General features: G+C 35.3%; 1 protein-coding gene across 1 annotated transcript in view; it reads right to left on the reverse strand.

Annotated features, from left to right (window-relative positions):
- The window catches only part of Erc2 (ELKS/RAB6-interacting/CAST family member 2), an 813,481-nt gene that overhangs the window by 483,955 nt on the left and 316,057 nt on the right, over window positions 1-13,469 (reverse strand). The window lies entirely within an intron of this gene.

Below are 13,469 nucleotides of genomic sequence, written 5' to 3' on the forward strand. Positions count from 1 at the left end.
AGAGAAACATTCCTAAATTAGAGAAATACATATTGCCAAGAGGAAGTTAGTGTTGCCAGAGGAAGAAAATGGTCTAGAAATTAAACACCCATCCTTTAGTTATATGAAAAACTGTTTTCCAAATACTTAAAAAAAATCCTATTTCTACCTGAGCTCAAAAATTAGAAAATTATAATTCCTGTTTTTCACTAATATAAAGATAAAACATAAATTTTATTTTTATATTTAAGATCTTCTGAACCCTATGTGCAAAGAAAGTTTTGTTTCTATACTCAAATTCTAGATTATAGAAAAACAAATCACTGGGGTGACAGAAAAAAATGAGACAATAAAAAGAATATGAAGGCCATTAAAAGACCATTTGAAAGTTAATCCCCTATAGTCTTTCTAAATTCTACTATATTGGTCTACAAGATTGTATTTGTCTCTATGTTTACAAATACCCATTGTTCTAGTTTTAAAAACCAACTATGACACTTTATGTGAAGATTATTCTCATTAATTATTGTCAATAACAGACTGAGACTTCAGAGGACACTATTGTCAACTGAATAATCATATCTAATATGCTACTCCCAAGACATGTGCTTTTTAATTGTATTTTTTAGGGGGATACCAAGGATTGAACCCAGAGATGTTTAGCTACTAAACTGCATCCCCAGCCCATTTTTATTTATGTTGTTTTTTTTTTTTTTTTTTGAGACAAGTTCTCAATAAGTTGCTCAGGGCCTCACTAAGTTGCTGAGGCTGGCTTTGAACTTAGGATCCTCCTGCCTCAGCCTCCCAAGCCATTGGGATTATAGGCATGTACCACCATACCTGGATTTAATTGAAATTTTTTTAAAAGACTAGAACCTTTTGCCAAAAATTACTGTGCTGCCATTTTAGCAGATGCCATTGATGAAGATGGTAGGGCTGACTATAAAGGATCAAAACAGAATTTTTGTTCTCTAAATTGATTAGGAGAGTAGATAAATGGTATACTGGATATGAATGTTTGTGACATTTCAAAAATCTTACATTGAAATTGAATTGCCAATGCAATAACATTAACAGAAAGGTCTTTTCAGGTATGATTAGAGCATGGGTGGGATTAGTACCTTTACAGAACAGATCCAAGGGAGCCCATTAGCCTCTGCCACCATGTGAAGACCTAGTAAGAAGGTACTGTGTATAGAGCGCCAGACACTACATCATCTGGCATATTGAGCATGGATTTCCAAGTCTATGCAACTAGAAAAAATTTATTTTTATTGTCTATAAACTACTTTATTCAGATATTTTATTAAAACAGCTCAAATGGACTAAAATAACCACCATGATTTATTTTCTCTGGATCATTAAAGACAACTTCATATGTGATCATATGTGGTTCCAGGAGTTATCTCCCCAGTGATCTATCATGGTCAGTTTGGGATAGGATATATGAAATAACTGTGGTTAATTCCCTTGGTTTGAACAAAGGATGTACCTTATTAAACCAAATAAACCAAAATTAAATTAGATCATTACTGATTCTTAAAAATTTGTCTATAAAATGATGTTTATAGAAATGTTCATATCAGAATTATCCATTATGGATCATAATGGACACAGTCCAAATCTCCACCATCAAATATTACCATAGTTGTTTATCCTTTCATTTATCTTGAATAGTATCTAGCAATACAAAAGAATAAACTACAGGGCTGGGGTTGTGGCTTGGGCCAGGGTTGTGGCTCAGTGGCAGAGCGCTTGCCTAGCATGTGTGAGGTACTGGGTTTGATTCTCAGCACTGCGTATCAATAAATAAAATAAACGTCCATTTACAACTTAAAAAATTTAAAAAGAAAAGAATAAACTACAGATACATGTAATTAAAAAGTAGGTCTCAAAAGCAGGTTGAGTGAAAAGAATACAGAAGATGTGTTATATGATTTTATTTCCATTTCTATGAAATTCTAAAATTGGTCAAAGTAACGTAGGTGATAGAAAAGATTTCACAGCTGTCCTTGGTGGGAGATGGAAGGACTGGCTACAAAGGGTCAAAACAGAATTTTTGTTCTCTAAATTGATTAGGAGAGTAGATAAATGGTATATTAAATGATATATCAAAACTCACTGAACTGTAAAGTTAAATAATTCATATTTCAATAAAGTTGAAAAATTTATGAGTATACAACTAAAGATTAACAAACATCTTACAACAGTCTCTTTCAAGAACAAGAGAAACCAAAATAATAACAACAAAACAAGCCTGCAACCAAATTATCATATAACCCTTATGAGAGAAAGAAGGGAATAACAGGGTTTATATGGGCAATGGGGTATTGGGGTGATGAAAGGTTTGATTCTCACCTTCCATTAAAAAAAATCAATAATGGTAGCAACATAAATAACCATGAAGTTGAGATGTCAAAATAATCAGGCAAAAATAATAAATGAGGATTGTTTGGAGGAAGAAGAAATAGGATGATGGGAAGTCGAGGGTTGCTGCATCTCTTAACAATTTTTGTTGAATATTTTGTTTTTTGTGTTATAGTCAAGTAAAATTTAGATGGAAAGGAAAAAACTTTAAAGATTGCAAGAATACTATAATAAGCCAAAATAAATAGATATGTAAAAACACTAAGAGGACACAGAGTCAAACAACAACTTGAACAATGGGAAAAGAACACCCAAGGCTTTGGGTCCCCAGTTTGCTTCTATGTAGCTGTGAGAATCAGAATGAATGACTCTCCTCAACTTAGCCTCCAGCCACAGCTTTTAGCCTTCAGCTACAGCTTGTTCGTCTGTAACACAAAAAGGTTAGAAGAGACGGGTCTTGATGCCTAAAATTTTGTGATGTTGAAGGCAGGAATCAGTCTTTGGTAGACTATACCAGCAAAGAAGGATGATATTAAAGATAAAAGTTATTGGAATAGAAATTCCTTTGTTTACCCTTTCCAAGCAAGGGGTTCCAATGCTTTATTTCTAAAGGTCGAAGTTGACACGGAGGTAAATGAGTAGTTTTTCCAGTTCTGGCCCAGAAAATAGGATGAATCTGGAAGGCCTCATGAGGAAGGAGTGACAAAAGGTGTTTGAAGCCCATAAGGCATAATACTACTGACCACACAATGAGAGAGGGTGGACACTCTGATCAGAGAGCCTGAGAACTACAGTTTCTTCAAATATCAGATAGCTATATCTCTTCTCACATAACGATCATACAGATACAGGGGCTCGGAAAATGGAAGAGATAATCTTGTCCTGAGATTCTTCCCTTTCTTGAAAGCAAACCTATGCCAGGTACACCAAAGCTTAAGCATCTTAGTTCTAAAGTGGCTTATCTTTGTTAAAAGTTATCTTCATCTTCAGGCTTACTGGTGCACGCCTGTACGGGGTGTGGGGGGTGAGAAGTTATTTTCATCTACCAACCTGGAATAACACTACTATTTCTCTTTGGGTTTTCATCCTATCTGATGACAAAATGTGTATTTAGCTTATGCATAAAGCATGGGCATTTGGTGAGGTCCTTGGAAATTGCCAGGACATGCTGAACACTTTAGATTACAGCAGTAGTTAGAAGTGATTACAATCAATTATAGATATTTGCAATAGGCCTACTCAATGAGATTCAGAGAAAAAAAAATATGACTGTGGACCTCTCAGCTCAACATTCTGGTTATCAAAGTTGGATGGCCCATATGTGGACCTAAAATACATGCCCACCATTTTAACTGTGGTGCAAATAAATTACAATATGGAAGATGGTGAGTGGTGCTGGAGAGAGTTTAGAAAAAAACACTCTTTAATGATGAATAATACACTTAATATTTGTAGCACCTTCTCTCCATGTGTGATCTATCAGGGTCCTGCTGCATCTTCCTGGGCAAGGAGATGAAAACCAACCCTAGCTGTGAGAACATATCTCCTGGAATAAAACAGAGCAAGGATGTTTGTGACCAACAGACTATGCGCAACACCCAAATTCAACACGGCAGGAGGGAGTCTGTGCCAGCTGAGGTCTTCTGTGTGGGAGATGATTTTTCCATGTGCTGGAAAGCATGTACTTAACTTCAAAGGAATTTGGACCATGCCCTTCAATCACCTTCACTCTATCTTTAGAGCTTTACACAGTCTCCTAGAATCAAGATACAAAACTTGAGGATCCTTTTATATTTTATTTTATTTTTTTAACCTGAACTGCATCCAATTCTCAAACAACATCAGCCCAGTTTGCAGTAAGCAACTATGACATCATTTCTAAAGTCAAATTTGAACTTCCAGATGGTGCAAAACCACAAACAGGCACACAGGCCTTCTGATGCGCAGAAGTCTAAAGATGAGAATATTAGGCAAGAAAGAATACATTCTATTAAAAATTAGAAATAGATGTTCCAAACTGGGTATCAATGAGTGAGATTTAAGTCAGATTAAAGTTCTGACTTCATTCAACAATGTACATCATTTTAAAAAGAATCAGAAAAGCCTTCAAGTCTAGATTATATTCCAACATTGGGTAGAGACATAAAAGTTAAAATGTTTGGGAATAGGGAATACCTTTCTCTACCTCTTCACTCAACACTAAATAATTTTAAAGGCCCTTGACACTCTCTCAAACCTTGGCAGTTGACTCAATAATAATACTTGGCAAAGAGTACTATCATTTCCCTGGAAAAAGAAAGAAAATTAGAACTGTATGATACAGTCAGTGCACAAAGATCCATAAGGTTGAATTCCCAATTTTTATATGTGATGTAACCACAAGGGAATGAATCACCAATGTTAAAACTAGGACCATCTTTCCATTATAGAGGAGTTGTTTCCTTTTGATCCAATTGTATATTTGTGTGTGCATGCACATGTGTGTGTGCACACATGCATGTGTGCTTAAGAGCATGTAACATACAAACTTTTAACCTTTTATCTGGCAGAATAAAACAAAACATTTGTTATCACTTCAGTTCCAGGTAATAACTTGAAAGAAAAGAACCATAGCAATGAAATTGGCAAATATCACTAAAATCAGAGTTAAGTATTATCAATCTTCATGTCACCACCCAGGAATTAAAACCAGTTCCAATGGTGAGCTATGTTTCTAAACGTTTGCTACAAAAGGCTCCCGACCTTGCTGCCATATTTTACATGGGCCTTCAGAAACAGTTTCAACGTTGTGACAAAACACTGAGTGCTACTTGATGTGTCATAAATAATTTTTAAAAATCAAATGGTTCATTTCAATCTTAAAATGACAACAACACTTGAGAGAAAAACACTTGAGGGAGAAGAAGGAGCCACTTGAAAATTTTCACAGATTAAATGCTACTTACTTGACAACACTTCAGGAATTGAATAAACACACTATCACAAAGAACAACTCTAAAAGAAAATGAAACTGGAACACTTACAAAAGCTCCCAATGTAGTTTCATTTCACATTCAAAGTTTCATTTGTTTGTTTTTCCTAATAGCAGATTTGGGTGAAGGATATATTTGAATTTGATTCAACTTGCAATCATTCAAGTAGGGAAACAGTTTCAAAGTTGAAAGTATGAATAACACACACAGCCTCCAAAGACACAAATGCTAAAAATAACCTATATCCCCAAACTTGCCGTGGTAGTAGTCACTAGATCTCACATTCAACTCTTCTCTTTCCTGAACAGAGAGAAAATATGGATTCCCAGTCCCTTGTTGGATGATGAGGCCTAGTGTTTTATATTCATAAAATGTATGCATAAGTGAGGCACATCACTTTCTGTCAGTGCCATCTTGACACTCTTCCCTTCCTCTAGAGATCATGGAACTACAATTTCCAGAGGATGTTATAAGATGCCAGAATCTATATATTTGGATTCTTGAGTGACTTCTAGAGGCAGAACCTCCCCCTCACCAATCTCCAGTATGGGTTGGATTTACAGTATGATATATGAAACCATTTCTCCCTGACTTTGCTAAGAGGTGGGCACCTTAACATTAGAAAGGTTTAGTTGTCCTAGAAATCACCATGAACTTAGAAGAAATAGGGCTGTTGTACTCCCTCCTCTCTGTCTACATGTAGGTCCTCAAAATCTACTTCCCCTCTCCTTTCATCCCAAAGTTAAAGAAGAGGCAAAAATGAAAGAGAGCCAAGGATGGAGCTAAAAGGGAGAAGGAGAGGAGTGCTAGGGAGTTGGCACAGGGGTTAAAGATTAAGACCTTGAGGAGGAGAGAAAAACTAAAGAGGAAGGACCTATTAAGACTATTGGGTTAGAGTTCATTGGATAGACAATGGCTCAAGAGGACAGCTCTTATCTAAACAACCTCTACACTGCAACTACATGTTCAACCAACTCATGGTAAGGGAAATGGGGTCACCTAGAGATCTTACAAATGTTGGGAACATAACTATGATACTTATACACAAAATGGGGAATAATACAGTACTTCCTTCGTCTAGTTATTTTGGTGATTAAATAACATGAAATTCTCTTAGCACAGTGTCTGGCACTTAGAAACACTCAATAATTCTTTGCAATTGTTACTGTATAATTCTGCTATCCACAGCCTCTAATCCAGTGATTTATATACTGTAGGAATGTAATAAAGGTTGCTGATCAACAGCCCTCAGGAAGAGTAGAGAACCAGAAAAGAAAGTTTTGTGCTCGAACATGTACCAGAGAGTTATACTGTCCGACATTTACTTTAAAATATTTCAGCACCCGCTGTATGATATATGAGTTAATGTGGAGGGGTATCTGAATAGGTGGGGTGTGGGGCAGGGAAATGGATGTATTTCCCAACTGGGAATAAATTCTCTAGAGTAGTCAATTAGTTTATGAAAGATTTTAATAGAAAGTTAACATTCCAGAGTCGGCTACCAAAAACACCTCCATATTCTTTGTATTTAATGAAAACTGGTCAGTTAATATAACTGATATGAGGAGTGAATTTTCCTTGGTGAAGTGAGTGGTGTTTGAGGTGTGTGGATTGGCTAGAACTACTGCACAGTCATGCCTACTCTCTCAGAAATAAGATTTAAGACTATGTGTCTAAAGTAAATATGATGCAAGCCACATAGGTAACTTTAAATTTCCTAATAGCCCCATTAGTAAAGTAAAAAGAAAGAGGGGAGGTTAATTTTAATAATCTATTTAATTAACCTACTATATCTAGAATATTATCATAATATAATTGATATGGAAAACATTAATGTGATATCTTAATTCTTTTTTTTCCAGACTATCTTGAAATTTTAATTTTTATACTTTTAGTATACCTCTGTTGAGATCTCAGGACCAGGCACATTTCAGGAGCTCAAAACCACATGTGACTTCTGGCTACAATATCATCAATGTAGGCCTATAACTCTAGGAAAAAATTCAGCCCCTGGAACAAAGGTCTAGGCTTAAGCTTTCTATCTTCCTTGCATCTAGATGCTTCAGGCAGGATTTCTGCCCACCAGCAAACACAAGGTTGTCTGATCCTTGCCACAGGAAATGTCATCACATTGAATTAAGATAAAGCTTTCATGGTTTCAAGACAAAGGGCTGGACCTTTAAGGGGTTCTCAGAGAGGGAATGTGCCTGAGATGGACTCCCTGGAGTACATCACATATGCTTCCCTTTTATAACTACCAGGGGCTACTACTTTACTGATCTCTACCAAAGAGAACTATATAATGACCTGTGGTTTGATAATCCAGTTAGCACAAATATTTCTGCAGTTTTGAAAGAACAACTTATTGCTTTAATAAAAATAATAATCATTGCTTTAATAAAAAACTTTTAGACCAATCCCTAATTACATAAAAAGTTGTCCTTCAGCAGCTACAGCATCAAACTGTTTCTACCCGACCAGACCACGTCCATCTCTTACCCTATGCTCTTTTATGCCCATCTATTCTTTGGCTTCTTCAGGTACTTTGATTTCAGATGTCTTTTATCTGTAGGTGCTATTTTTATATACACTAACAAAAATCACTTATTCATTCATTAAACAAATATGAAGAAATCATTTTGTGCCATGCATTATTAGGTGATAGGGATATAGCCTTTTAACAAGATATTGAGGTCTATGACTTATTGAAACATATTTGTGAGTTGGTGGTAGAGAGTAAGCAAATAAGGATTAGATCCATATCATTAATTAAAATGAGTTTTAAGTTGAGAGGAGAATAATACAGATATAGAATCTAAGAACTTAAGTAAAAGCCCTATAGTGTTAAATTCAATTTGGAAATATCAGCATGAATACATGATGAATATTCTCTTTCAAAAATTATTTTTTAGCTTTGTCCACTAAAAGGCTTAGGAAAAACTGGCTACCTCAATAGCAGAGAGCACCCACCCAAATATCTGATTGTGGTCTCTAAAACATAAAAGAAATTCATTTTCATTACAGAAATGGTTGATTTTAGGTCTGAGGCAGAGAATGTTCAATGTAAGTACAGAATACCTTGTTGAATCAGAAAGCAAGCAAGTTACTAAAGACCAATAGAGTCTTGTTGGCCAAGAATGGGAAATTTGATGCACTCTTAAAAATTTCCTCAGCTGCTCTATGGGAAACTAGAGGCAATGGAATGGAGGCTGAGGAAATGTAAAGGGAATACTGCAGTGACCAGAAGTGAGGTATTGGCTGCCACAACTAGGACAGAAGTGGTAGGAAGGAAAAAGCAACTGTGTAAGATACAATAAGAGATGTAAGCAGGAGACAGCGGCAGGACTCAAAGTTTGTGCTTGTGAGGTAAAAGAAGAAATTAAAGATGAGTCCCAAATTACTGGTTGCAACAACTCAGGAGATAGTGGAATTATTGCCTATGCTAGGCAAGACTGGGGAGAATCAGAATTTGAGGATAGGAAATCAAATGTTCAGGATTAGGCACCTGTAGTTTGAGATGGCTGGGAAACACCCAAAAGGTAAAGTACCTTATGACTCCCGAGCTCCTGATACTACAGAACCTGGACTAGAGTCTAACCTATGTGGGGATGAAATCCTGGATTAACATCAATGTTTCTCAGAGACAGAATAGGACACCTGCTTATTTACAGATTCACTCCTACCTAGATGCAGTTTTCTAAGATCAAATTCATAAAAATGGGTAAGGATAAGACATCTCTACAGATAAAAACTTAAGAGAGGTCCCTTTCCGCACAGGGTTCCTGGATTTCAGTTACAAGGTGTCACTCCTTCTCACAGTCTGAGTAATAAGGGATTTGGTCACTTTAGTTAATTTCTTCAGCCTTTCAAGACAGCCAGCTAAGGTCAGTGAGGTATTTATCCTCCTGTTGATTACCACTGTTAGTAGAATGATACCACACGGAAGGAAAAAGACTATCTGATCCCACCTGTGGGTGCCAACTTCTAGCTAGCCATCAAAGGCTTACATACTAGAGGAGGGGAAGATAACCTATATTATATTTTAAAATATTTAGCTAGCACAAAGAGAAACAGTGACGGCTATATTCTAGACAGAGTGCTCCATAATTTACAATGTCCCTTCCTCTTCACGGTACGTCTGGTCTCTTATATGATTTCAATTCAAAAAATCGATTTGGGGGATATTTGGTGTTGTATAACCACACGCCATGCTTATAAAAGTTAAGTTACATCACCAACTTGTTAATAACGCTATTGAGATTTTCAGATTGTAAAGATGCATTTGTCTCACTAACTTGTCAAAAAATTATACCCAAGTCCCCAATACCACCTACCTGAAAACAACAATGCTGGGTGAAGAGTGTGTCATCTATGTGAAAGAATTCATATAATCTGTGGGTTAATAATCGAGCCAACTTTATAAAGCCTGTTTTCATACTTAAGTTTTTGGCTACTTCTTACACTAAAATTAGGTGGTTTTAAGTGATTAGTCCAAAGTTCAAAATTTAATGTTCAGTTCGGTTCCAGCAAATTTCTGAAAACACATGGGAATTGTAACTCATGTGTTAATACTTAAAGTTTTTGTTAATAAAATTTCCAACACTAACCTTACCTCATTGAACTTACCTCACTGGTTTTTATGCTCACTATAAAACTATAGCTGTCATAATATTTTTGAATTACTACTAAAGGAAGTAAGCCATTCCAAAGTCAATGTTATTTTGCAACATGATGATAGTTATAAATTCAAAATACTTAAAACCAATTTGCAAAACTATCAATCTTTGGTACCTTCTACCATTTGCAAAGCCTATCTTCAAAATATTTATTATTACCAAAAGTAAAAAGAAAACAGCATATATCGTTCACATCACACTTTCCCTTCAAAAAGCACATTAAATGCAAATTGTGCTTTTAAAATAAAATTTTAAAATATTGATTCTACTTAGATATGCCATGGAATTCCTAAACAATCATTGAATCCCAAAGAACTTAAATCACTAATACTTTAGTACTATAATTAATCAATAACTGATCTCCAGGTCAATGATTTTCAATAAATCCACATAAGTAGCTTTTATCTAGATATGCTTAAAATATTTGTAAATGACTAACAAATTAGTGACTAATGTTATTTGATTTAAACCCATATTTTAGAGTTGGGTGTTTCAAATACTCCTGGAAAATGGGAACCTATGGTTCAAGGGTCTATGAGTTTGATATAAGAATTTTCTTATACTTTCTCTACTTTTTATGTTGTCTTATCATATGATTATCTCAAAAGTTAGAATGAAATTATTCCAGATCATATGAATAACTCCTTCTAAACAAGGATTGCTGAGAGATTTTAATACAGACTGTCCTCCACTTTTATGATGATTCAACTTCTTTTTTTACTTTATTACAGGGTGAAAATGATAAATGTACAGTAAAATACATGGAAAAAATCCCATGGATTTTGAATTTTGATCTTTTCCCAAGTTATCAATATGTGGTACACTACTCTCTTGTGCTACGCTGTTGCATCAAGCCACAGCTGCCAGTTAGTCATGCAACCACCAAGGAAAGCAACTGACAGTCTACCTTGCACTGTTTGCTATGCTCTGATGCTAGGCAGGTAAGGTATATTAAATACTTTTCCACTTGTGATATTTTCAACTTTCAATAGGGTAAAGAATGTTAATCCATCATAAATCAAAGAAGATCTATACATACCTTTGTGTTTGAAGTTTGCTTTGGGGTAAAATAGGAAAAGTATAGAAGGATTTCTTATTTATTTGATATACTCTCTCCAAGTCTTATCCACAGGACAATCATGGTGACCGTGCAAACTAGAGGTTCATCACCAATACACTATTTGAGGAAACTGAGTCAACATAGCACACTACTCTGCAGACCTTTAGAAGCATCATGTGAATTATAGCTGTTGGTATCATGTTCATATCAAGTATAAATTCATGCCTAGCAAACACTACCATTCTCCATACGCAATTAATATCATTCATTTAAATTTTATTAATTTTAATACTGTATTTTCATTTAATATGCAATTTTATTCAGTTTCATATATCTATAAGAGCTTTACGTATACTTAGTCTTATCTGTGTCTCTTTGTCTCTAAGTGGATGTAAGTAATTATTATTCACAATACAATACTGCATGTCTACAGGTTCTTTTTTATTTCCCTTTTAAAAGAAACTTCCTCCAAACTGTGAGAAATTCTGCTCTAATGTATATAGTATTTGTTCTCTGAAATTTTTCTGGGTACTGTGAAAAAGTTAGGTAGGGGTGTTGGAGTGGGTTTGTGTTCCATGATCAAGCAGACTTGGGAAATGTGATATATGGTAGGTATTAGCATATTAAAGGTTCTGAATAGTCCAACAGCAAAGATCCTTAACTTGATTTAACTCACCTTTTCCCACATCTCTTTTCCCACAGAACCTTTGTTTGTTTTTCTAAAAACATATGATAACATCCTTTCAGATATTTTTAGGAAAGACTAACCTAAAATGTCTTCTAGCCTTCTATATATATATAAAAATTTTTTTTTTTTTTTTTTTGGTACCTGGGATTGAACCCAGGGGCACTCAGCCAGTGAGCTCCAGCCCTATTTTGTCTTTCATTTAGAGACAGGGTCTCACTAAGCTGCTTAGCACCTCCCCATTGCTGAGGCTAGCTTTGAACTCCCAATCTTCCTCAGACTCCTGAGCCCATGGGATTACAGAAGTGCGCCATCATGCCTGGCTAGCCTTCAAATTTTTAAGGTATAGCACAGATAGAAAACATTTAAGTTTTCAGTGTAGTGAAATGGGAACACATTCCTGGATTGGCTTCAGAGGGCTTCAAGATGTCCTCTGTGGTCAACACTATGTGAGGCTATGTCTTAGGATGTCTCATGTATTTTCAGGGCCACCTGTGAGATTAAGCTTTGTTTACAGGTGAAAACAGGCTCTGAGGGCTAATGTGGAAGAGCTGTATCTTTTAAAGCCCCATCTTCTGATTCAGTCTATAGCACACACCCAGGTTCATTTCTTGCTTAGCTGGCATCTGAGGATGGAACCTTGAGCAAGTTGCTTGTTACCCAATGACTCAACCATCTTTATAAACCAACAAAAGTTTGCTCAATGGCCTCAAAGGTCATTAAACTCAACCCTTTATGATGTCAGAAAATGAATGATCCAGATACTAAAACATGTATTAAAGTTTTGGCAATTAAAAAGGTTTGATAGTAATACACAAAGAAAAAGATCAATCCAGGAATAAAAATGAGAAAGTCCAAAATAGGTTCACATACATATGAAAATATAGCGTATGATAATGGTAGCATTTAGGTTTAATAGGGAAAGTGTGGATTATTCTATTAATAGTGGATGAAAACTATTCATTCAGAAAAATAACAAAGGTAAATGTCTTACATGACCCCTTATGATGAAAATAAATTCCTAGTAAAGAGTTAGATGTAAAATTTAAATTATAAAAGTGCTAAAAGGAAATATGAGAGCTGGGGTTGTGACTCAGTGGCAGAGTACTTGCCTAGCATGTGTGAGGCACTGGGTTCAATGATCAGCATTAAATAAATAAATAAATAAATGTTGTTTGCAAAATAGAAAATATGAGAGCCCATTTTGTAATTCTTGGGGCACAAGAGAACTTTCTAAGCAATTTTTAAAAGACTACATATTATAAAGAAAATGACAAATAAGATTAAATATGAATTTTCAATATCATAATGGAGAAAGACAAATGACAAATTGCAATTTTTTTGTGAAAAAAATGTAAAACGAAATGTCCACTCTGTTACATATAACATGTTTCCAATTGGGAACAAGAGAAGAAATATTTGTATGTATATAGACTATTTCTGGAAAGGCATAAGCAAATAAATAAGAATTTATTAAAGGCGTACTTTGTGCCCAGTTATGCAGTGACAAAAACAAAGATTAAATTAACACATTAGTCGATTGTAAACTAAGGAATTTCATCCATGAACTGCTATGGGGATTTCAGAGTCAGACAGGTAGGCTCGGAGCTCCCAGAAAATCAATTGGGCATCTACATTTCCTATTTAACATTTCTTTGGGCAAAAATGGCATAGATGGAAGAAAAGGCAAGGACACAGTCTGACCAACAATAATTATTTATGGTGCGACA

The sequence above is a fragment of the Callospermophilus lateralis genome, chromosome 1, assembly GCF_048772815.1.
Source record: "Callospermophilus lateralis isolate mCalLat2 chromosome 1, mCalLat2.hap1, whole genome shotgun sequence".
In the NCBI taxonomy this organism is placed as follows: Eukaryota; Metazoa; Chordata; class Mammalia; order Rodentia; family Sciuridae; genus Callospermophilus; species Callospermophilus lateralis.